The 10,418-nt window shown below is 41.5% G+C and overlaps 2 long non-coding RNA genes across 2 annotated transcripts; one reads left to right on the forward strand and one right to left on the reverse strand.

Annotated features, from left to right (window-relative positions):
• Window positions 1-6,305: 6,305 nt before the first annotated feature.
• On the forward strand, window positions 6,306-7,142 carry LOC311242553. Its single transcript, XR_014620618.1, has 2 exons — window positions 6,306-6,446; window positions 6,672-7,142. It is a non-coding gene; the product is annotated as an uncharacterized lncRNA (long non-coding RNA).
• On the reverse strand, window positions 6,855-7,536 carry LOC311242552. Its single transcript, XR_014620617.1, has 3 exons — window positions 7,417-7,536; window positions 7,139-7,287; window positions 6,855-6,993 (listed from the first exon to the last, which is right to left on the reverse strand). It is a non-coding gene; the product is annotated as an uncharacterized lncRNA (long non-coding RNA).
• Between the last annotated feature and the right edge of the window lie 2,882 nt (window positions 7,537-10,418).

The raw sequence follows: 10,418 nt of genomic DNA on the forward strand, positions 1-10,418 counted from the left end.
CTATAAGAGATATTTACACTGTAAACACACAAAGCGTTGTGGAGGAATCCAGAAGACGTTGAAACGCGCCGACGGTACGAAACGCAATAGACCACTGACTGCACTTCCGCGTTACATTGAGCTCATGGCACAATAGGGTCCAGCTGCAGCGCCGGAGAATCCTCTCACTGGGCAAGCCTGTGGCAGCCACGAACCTACTTTCTATAGAAGCAGCTCGGAGGTGCGCTGTTTTAACACGGCTTTTGCCTGAATTTTTCTTTTACTTTTATTTTTTACTTCTATTCATTTTATTATTATTTTATTTTATTTTATTTTACTTTTATGTTCTTCCATTTCATTGGTTGTTTTATTCATTTTAATTGTTTTGTTCATTTACCTTTTTGTCTTTATCTCCTGTAGCACTTTGAGATTCTCACAAATATAAAGTGCGGTACAAATTGAATCTATTATTATTATTATTATTATTATTATTATTATTATTATTATTATTATTATTATTATTATTATTATTATTATTATTATTATTATTATTATTATTTATTATTATTATTATTATTATTATTATTATTATTATTATTATTATTATTATTATTATTATTATTATTATTATTATTATTATTATTATTATTATTATTATTATTATTATTATTATTATTATTATTATTATTATTATTATTATTATTATTATTATTATTATTATTATTATTATTATTATTATTATTATTATTATTATTATTAAGAAAAACACAAACAATGGACAATGGACCTTTGCTATTTTGATCAATGTGCATGTGTTCACCTGGGCCTTTTACACATGCAGTGGTGCCCTCCCAGTCACTGACATATGGCTGTCATCTTTACACCAAGAGCCTGACTGATACTGGATTTGTGGGACAAATGCTGAAACGCATGAATTTATTATGTATTATGCATTCATTTATTATTTAAATGCTGAAACAGGATTTGTGTCTGACTTTGTGTCCCTCCCACTGTTGACATGTCATGATATGTCATTACGCCGTATATCTTAGTGAATTAAACATTCATTCTTATGGTGAGTGTGGCACCCAACCATTTTGTACTTTTTCCAAAAGAATGTAAGGAAGAAACAAACTTGGAGCTAGAAGCTCGTACCGTCTCCCGGTATCAGCAGAGCCTGGGCCGTCTGTGGACGTGGTGGTGGTGGAGAAGGTCTGGATGGGGGCATCCGCTGCCTGGCTCTCCCCAGTCCTGGCCTCTGTTCCCTGGGCTCGGCTGTGCTCAGCCAGCATGGAGGCCAGTCTCTCCTGGATCTCCACCATGGCCCTCTGGGTGGCCTGGTGGCCGGCATGAGCCTCGGACAGCAGAACCCAGGCATGGAAATCACTCCTCCCACCCGCATCACCCATCTTACAACCAGCCGGCATCACCGCGCTCTCAGATACTCTGGACGCTGATGGATCGCCGTTAGTTGCTTCACTCTTTGCCTCGTCTCCAGCTGTAGAGCTGTTGTGGCTTGTTGGCTGGTTGGCTGCTACCTGATCCGTTGTGGCTGGTTGGCTGGTTGGCTGGTTGGCTGGTTGGCTGGTTGGCTGGTTGGCTGCTACCTGATCTGTTGTGGCTGGTTGGCTGGTTGGCTGGTTGGCTGGTTGGCTGGTTGGCTGGTTGGCTGGTTGGCTGCTACCTGATCTGTTGTGGCTGGTTGGCTGGTTGGCTTGTTGGCTGGTTGGCTGGTTGGCTGGTTGGCTGGTTGGCTGGTTGGCTGGTTGGCTGGTTGGCTGGTTGGCTGCTACCTGATCCGTTGTGGCTGGTTGGCTGGTTGGCTGGTTGGCTGCTACCTGATCTGTTGTGGCTGGTTGGCTGGTTGGCTGCTGCACCTGATCTGTTGTGGCTGGTTGGCTGGTTGGCTGGTTGGCTGGCTGGTTGGTTGGCTGGTTGGCTGCTTGGCTGCTTGGCTGCTGCTACCTGACCCGTTCTCTCCTCCTGCTGTAGGCAGGACACTGTGGCTCCACCAGGCTCTGTACAGCAGGTGGTAATGTACACAGGCCTGCAGACTTCCAGCAGCAGCTTTGGCCTTTTCTCCATTAAGACACAACGTTTTGGGATATTGAAGGAAACAAACGCTGACATTACCTGAGATTAAAAAAAAAAAATACCACAGTTCATACCATTTAATTACTACTGGTAAAAAGAGCACAGTTCATACCATTTAATTACTACTGGTAAAAAGAGCATAGTTCTACCATTTAATTACTACTGATAAAAAAGCACAGTTCATAACATTTAATTACTACTGATAAAAAAGCACAGTTCATAACATTGAATTACTACTGGTTATGCATTAATTTATTATTTAATTGAATGATTATTTCACTGAATGTGTCTCCATCCCCAAATGACCACAGTTCTTGTGCTGCGAGGCTTCTGTAATAATGCATCAGTGAATAATCAAAACCTATTTTTTTGGAACTGTACATAGCCATCTTTGTTATTTAAAATGTATAATATCTACATCCTGATCTGCACTGCACACTTTTAGAACTGTATATAGTCATCTTTATTTTAATCATCTTATTTTATTCTATGCTAAATGTATTGTATTTTTATCTTATTTTATCATTAAGAATCTATCTTATTATTAAGATAGAAGCTGCTATTGTCGAGGGACCACAATAAATAGAATTTCACTGTTCTTGCTGTAAAGTACTGAAATAAGTGACAATAAAGGAATCTGAATCTGTATAATGACAATGCATTTTAATCGAATCTAATTTATATAAATAAGTTATTGCATGCCAAATCATAGGTACAATTAAATATAAAGAGATTAATTTGAATTTTCACGTGGGGCCTTTTAATTACAGCCCTGTGTTTGAGCCATTAGTCCCTTGATCAAGAGAATAAATCATGATGGACGGTGTAAGTATAGAACGCTGACACAAGGTGGCAGCACTTACCTTTGAGGATGATGTCATCGTTTTAAGGAACCAGCTAGAGATGGATGTCTGGTAGAAGGAGGCTGCAGGTGTTAATGAAACTTAATCTAATTAAAACTGAAGGAGTTTGGATTGGCCGATAACATGAGAAATTAAGTTAAATATGACATTTTGATGATGGGTCTGTGATTGCAGTGAATTAAATTTGAATAAAAAATTAATCAAAGAGGAGATTGACAAGTGGAGTATAAAGATACAAATGACAAATCAAGAGTTAACAAAGTCAAAACCTATATATTCTCCAATTTGTTGTTTTTATCAACTGTTCCCTCCTAACAGGGAGGTGACTAAAATAATGTGATATATAAAAGCAAACTGAACGGGAGCGTGGGAGCCCCTGGTCTGGGTAGGGTGATAACTCAGTGTGTTAAACATTTATTTATAGCAATCAGTAGGTCAGCTTTTTGGGTTGAGATCCAGAAACAATGTCTGAAATGACGGTAAAGCAAGAACACTTGTTCCTTATTACAAATTAATTCATTGTGATTTTGTTTAGAATATTGATTGGTGTGGACTGCCATCTGAAATGATCTATAACCAAATAAATGACCAGGTAAATGGAAATATGATAGAATACAGAGACCTAACCCATAATGAATGCTTAAATGTAATCCATAACAATCACAATAAAACAATATCAAAGATAATGCGCGGTACAGTTTGGCTGATCTCTGTACTTTGTTTGTCTGTGAGAGTTGTGGACTGTGGTGCATTGGAGCTGTTCTGTGAAAACCAAACAATGTCCAAAGGTACATTGTAGACATGATGCAACGCTAGAGATTAGATTAACAAATGTAGTGTCATTGAGTAACCAGAGTGCAAGGTAAGTGCAAAACAATTATAAATGCAGTCCATTTACCATTTAAAAATAAAAAGGCTTTGTGAAACAGATGACAAAAACCCTTGCCTGTGCATTTTGGATGTGGACTTGACCAGTTTCTATTTATTTCTGTGACAACACTGACTTGCCCCTCCATCCAGTACTTTGTCACGTTGACAGGAAACAACAGAGCTGTGTTTGTGAGGAGCCCTGTCTCCCACACAGTGTTAGTGTCAAAGGAGAGAGAGCTGCACGTCACATCTGTGGCTCACAGTCAGCAACACAGTGTTAGTGTCAAAGGAGAGAGAGCTGCACGTCACATCTGTGGCTCACAGTCAGCAACACAGTGTTAGTGTCAAAGGAGAGAGAGCTGCACGTCACATCTGTGGCTCACAGTCAGCAACACAGTGTTAGTGTCAAAGGAGAGAGAGCTGCACGTCACATCTGTGGCTCACAGTCAGCAACACAGTGTTAGTGTCAAAGGAGAGAGAGCTGCACGTCACATCTGTGGCTCACAGTCAGCAACACAGTGTTAGTGTCAAAGGAGAGAGAGCTGCACGTCACATCTGTGGCTCACAGTCAGCAACACAGTGTTAGTGTCAAAGGAGAGAGAGCTGCACGTCACATCTGTGGCTCACAGTCAGCAACACAGTGTTAGTGTCAAAGGAGAGAGAGCTGCACGTCACATCTGTGGCTCACAATCAACAACAGCTGTTCTGTCCTTTAGTGAGACTTGTGTATCAATAGAACTTATAGTGTATAAATCAGTCTAATTGTGTAAGTCTATGTGTGGTAGGATAAATTGGTTCTCGGCATATGCCTGGGGAGATGATGTGTTTGGTCGCACTCGTATGTGTTTGTGTCTGTGTGTGTGCACGCCATGGGCGGCGGGTGTATAAGGCTGGGGCAGGCTGTGCCTTCCCAGACCAGTCGACACATTATTTTTTATTTATTTAAAGGTGTCATGCAGTGCTATTCCTAGCACTATTTGGGCAACTTTACACACTTCCTGTGAGTCTATGTAACACATGTGTAATTTTTATTCCAAAAATAATCATTGTTTTATATTTCTAATCTTGTACTCAAAACCAGCATTTTTCAGCCTCATGAAATCAGGCTATTATTTGGCTTGGCTCCACCCACACTTTGAGTGACAGCCACCCACCAAATAGCTCCGCCCATCTCCCCGTCATTCCATCCAGGTAGAGGTCTGAGGTCTTAGGTTTCAGGTTTTTATTTCGACACGCAAAAACATATACCGATTTTACTAACTAATACAACATGGCTGTACATTATGTTTGGGATCCAGAGAGCGACCCACAGTTTGATCCCGAAGAAGAAGAAGAAGGCGATTTGCTACAGCGAGGCTTACATTACATCGTTTCCGATTGGTAAGTTGATTAATTGCACTATTAGTTACTTACTGTTATATAATAGTTGTGTACTTCTGTCGCGCGCGGCCCGTCGAAAACACACACTCACTAACGTTAGATTGTACTGACACTAACCCCCAAACAACAGCGATCGAGGCTTACGTTACATCGTTTCCGATTGGTAAGTTGATTAATTGCACTATTAGTTACTTACTGTTATATAATAGTTGTGTACTTCTGTCGCGCGCGGCCCGTCGAAAACACACACTCACTAACGTTAGATTGTACTGACACTAACCCCCAAACAACAGCGATCGAGGCTTACGTTACATCGTTTCCGATTGGTAAGTTGATTAATTGCACTATTAGTTACTTACTGTTATATAATAGTTGTGTACTTCTGTCGCGCGCGGCCCGTCGAAAACACACACTCTGTCCCGATGAGAGTCTCTGCTCGGAGACTGTTGCTTCTGTGAACAGTGTGACTGAAAGATAAAGATGATTGACTGTTGCTTCTGTGAACAGTGTGACTGAAAGATAAAGATGACTGACTGTTGCTTCTGTGAACAGTGTGACTGAAAGATAAAGATGATTGACTGTTGCTTCTGTGAACAGTGTGACTGAAAGATAAAGATGACTGACTGTTGCTTCTGTGAACAGTGTGACTGAAAGATAAAGATGATTGACTGTTGCTTCTGTGAACAGTGTGACTGAAAGATAAAGATGATTGACTGTTGCTTCTGTGAACAGTGTGACTGAAAGATAAAGATGACTGACTGTTGCTTCTGTGAACAGTGTGACTGAAAGATAAAGATGATTGACTGTTGCTTCTGTGAACAGTGTGACTGATTGTACTGACTGACACTAACTGTACTTGACGATTGAAATTGGGGGACCCTGATGTAAACAAGACGAAAGTCTTTCTCTGGCCTCCATTGATTGATAATTTCATTCACCCTCAAATCTACTAGGTGCACGTGCGGAAATTGTGAACGGATGCCAACAGAGACTGAGAATGTATGCTGCATGGAAGTTCCACAGGTAAAGTAGTAACACAAACTTGCATCTTGGTAGCACTGAAAACCATGCATATGGCTAACGATTTAATTTTCTATATATATAGGTCAGACGTCGAATTAACCAGGAACCAACTGGACTACTGTGCATGGTTGATCATCCGGGATTGGATCCAGTGTGCTTCAACCCCTATACCATCCAAATGGCAACTAATATCTACAAGGCAGATTTTGGCCGGATACCAGAAAGCGGAATCAATAAGTAAATAATATTTATTACAGATTTATATATTTTTTTACAGGTGTTTCTCCATCTTGCATCTCTCAGACTATACTAATCTTTCTTGCAAACACAATCTAATCCTTATTGCACATCACATATAATCAATGCTTGCTACTGTCCAATGACATGACATGACAAATGGTTATTTCCCAGCTTTTTTTTTTATTTTATTTGTGCATAAATATAATACTTGATTTTCTTCAGCCGTTTCAGATATATCGCGTACAGATGCTTTGTCGCGTGGTGCTTCGGCTACTTAGGCCGCAGAGTGAGGGTAGTAATCCCATCCTGTGTCGTGGTTCGAATCCGCACAGAATTTCCGGATGTTGATGGTGTCTATACTGGCTTCAGACCGGTACAGGATTGAATCGTGACACATAGCCGGCTACCGCTTCTTCCATGGAAGGCCTGTCGAACTGTGCGCACAAAGGTTCTGGGATGGCAATCGCCTCTACCACCTGGATATATTGTTGGGGGTCACGAACGACGGAGTCAAACAGGAGCGCCATCAGCTGGTTGACATAGTCTGTAAATGAGAAATTGTTATTTGTTTTGTCATGTTAAAAAGGTTATTATTTATTCAATTTATTGTATTCCACTGTAAGTGGAAATATTTTTCTATTTATATAGGTCATGTGTGTGCAATAATAAATGTTGATATTTTTACTTACTGAATGTCGCTGGGATTTTCCTTGGTTTTATTGTGTGTCCACCTTTTTTGGCCTTTGGAAAACTCATCTTGTACGCCGGCTCTCCAGAAGCGTTTATGGCTTGCTGGCGATTTGAGTTTTCATTGAAATGCATGGCAGCTAGGTATAGTCTGAAAGGAAAATTTCAATAAGCACAAGCAATATATTTGTAGTTGATCTGAGGTTATCTAATGCAACATAATGAGTTATTTGACAAATCAGGAGTCCATAATTAGTCATTTGTACACAATATAAAATACCTGCAAAGCATTCCTATGTACGAAAAAACCACGTTTTTTGGGGCAAAACGTAAAATCACACTGTGATAGGACTCCAATGAAGACGTTTGATGGTGTGGACTCAATTTGGCGACATCTTTGATGATCCTTGTGTTTAGCAAAACCTTCTCGAGCTGGTGGGCCGGTTTTGAGTCTAAAGTAAAAAAGAAATTGCATTCAGATATTTCATTAGAGTATATTACAGTAGATTAGAATTATTCAAGCAAGTATACATTTGAAAATCACACCAATCTAGAATGAGGACATAAATAAATATTTTGAGTATATATTCATGATGAAAGACAGACAGACATACCAGGTTTAACCCACTTGCTACTATCTCTTGATACACGGTCAGCATGAAGACAACGCGGATAGAGTGGTTCTTCGTCGTGTTCATGTACATTCATCATGTGATTGAGACATGACTTCCACCTAGCAACCCTCTCATCGGCAGACTTCGACGTGGCAGCTGTCCAGTAGAGGTGGTTTGAAATGTGCAGGCGCCACTTTTTTATGACCTTGCAGTCTTTCGCCTGTGCAATTTTGTCAAGCTTCTTAGACAGACCTTGAATTACATAACATAACATAACATTACATAACAGTCGTATGACATACATGACATACAGATAGACAGTACTGCTACATCTACATTTTTTGACATACCAGATTTGCAATTACAGTACTGGTTGGGTGGGTGGGGGGGGGGGGGGGGGGGGGGGGGGTTGGTAGGAGGGGTGGAATTGAATGTGGGATGCCTTTCGACATACCTTTGGCCACGTGCCACACATCGTAGAAGTGTTTGATGTCGTGATCTCTCAGGTACTTTTGGATCTGCGGGTGACGGTCTGTGACAATACAGTCCAAGGTCACGGATTTGGCGTCCAGAAGAGCGAGGCTTCTCCTCAAGCCCTCCAGTTCCATATGGTAGCTGCCTCCCACCTCATTGCTCTGGAACAAGGAAGGGAATAGCCTTTTCAAAATTCCACAATTAACATTTCCTAACCCCCGCTCACACACACAGCCAGCCAGACCACTTCACACCCCGCTCACACACACAGCCAGCCAGACCACTTCACACCTACAGCGATTCAAGATTCAAGACCGAGAGCTTTGTGTTCGTTTGAGCACAATGAAGGGTGCAGTGTCTCTTCAGACTTGTTAATTACCTGAATTAGTTGGACGTCTATGACATGATTGGTGGCGAGTTCCATCACAGAGTAACTTCCGTACTTAGCACTGTGGCCTGTTGAAAATAATAATAACAATTTCAATCAATGTAGTGCAATATTAAAAATGTATTCATAAAGTAGGAATTTGTCATTGGGGAGCTTTTTCTAACCTGGACTATCGGCTCGCATGTCACCGCCGATTATCACGCTTTCTTTCTCGCTTAATCTGGCGAGGGTAACGTCTTGGTCCTTGGTCCACAAACTTAGAACAGCAGGTTCCAAGAACTTCTTGGCGTGTTCCCGAAACGCTCTGTACTTTATTGTGGAGACGTGTAACGCATTTAGGACCTAAAAGAATAAATGAATAACGCTTTGTTAATATGCACGTGTGAATCACAAACAAAAACATAATGTATATCTGACTTGTCAATCAAATCAATCAAATCAAATACCTTCTCCATTTGGGTGAAAGATGAGCCAGTGAAAAATACTGCTGCAGAAAGCTGAATATTTCCAGCTGGTGTGATGCCGATGAGAGGCTGACTCGCCCATTTACGGCTGTATTTACAACCGGGGCAAACTTGGGAGACAGCCAAGAAGGTCCCTCGCGTAGTTTTGGTGATATGACATTGAGCATTGCACACCGGACACTGTTGAAATAATTCCAGTAGACTGTCTTCGTAAACGATGTATTTCTGGACCTCATAGATTGGTTTTGACGGTTCCCTGCTCGAGAAAAACACAAATAAATAACACGGCACAACTATATAGCTTTTGTATTTTTACGGGCCATGGAGATGTTTGTAACAACTAACTTACGCTAGAATCGAGGGCTCGCTAATCAAAGAGTCAATGTTGAAAGTGGAATCCTGCGGCGGCTCTGGAACATCGATCGAGCTGTCGGTCACTCCATCGTCATCGTCATCAGACTCCAGTCGTGGTCTTTTACTGGGTCTAAACCCCTTCACAGGTGTTGACGTGGATGGTCCCTGTTGATTAGACCAGTATCCAGTATTTTGTGTCCCCACCGAGAGCGACACGACTTTCGCCTGAACACCTATTTACAAAACATAGTTTAGTCAAACAAGGGATTTATTGATAACTTTGCTCACTCACTCACTCACTCACTCACTCACACACTCACACATTGTGACCTGCTCTGGCGTAACAGCAACATGGTCACCACACTAGAGCTAGCATTGTGACCTGTGTAACACCAACATGGTCACCACACTAGAGCTAGCATTGTGACCTGGTGTAACACCAACATGGTCACCACACTAGAGCTAGCATTGTGACCTGGTGTAACAGCAACATGGTCACCACAATAGAGCTAGCATTGTGACCTGTGTAACACCAACATGGTCACCACACTAGAGCTAGCATTGTGACCTGGTGTAACACCAACATGGTCACCACACTAGAGCTAGCATTGTGACCTGGTGTAACAGCAACATGGTCACCACACTAGAGCTAGCATTGTGACCTGTGTAACACCAACATGGTCACCACACTAGAGCTAGCATTGTGACCTGGTGTAACACCAACATGGTCACCACACTAGAGCTAGCATTGTGACCTGGTGTAACAGCAACATGGTCACCACACTAGAGCTAGCATTGTGACCTGTGTAACACCAACATGGTCACCACACTAGAGCTAGCATTGTGACCTGGTGTAACACCAACATGGTCACCACACTAGAGCTAGCATTGTGACCTGGTGTAACAGCAACATGGTCACCACAATAGAGCTAGCATTGTGACCTGTGTAACACCAACATGGTCACCACACTAGAGCTAGCATTGTGAC

Source organism: Notolepis coatsorum (genome assembly GCF_963971535.1).
Source record: "Notolepis coatsorum genome assembly, chromosome: 16".
NCBI lineage: Eukaryota > Metazoa > Chordata > Actinopteri > Aulopiformes > Paralepididae > Notolepis > Notolepis coatsorum.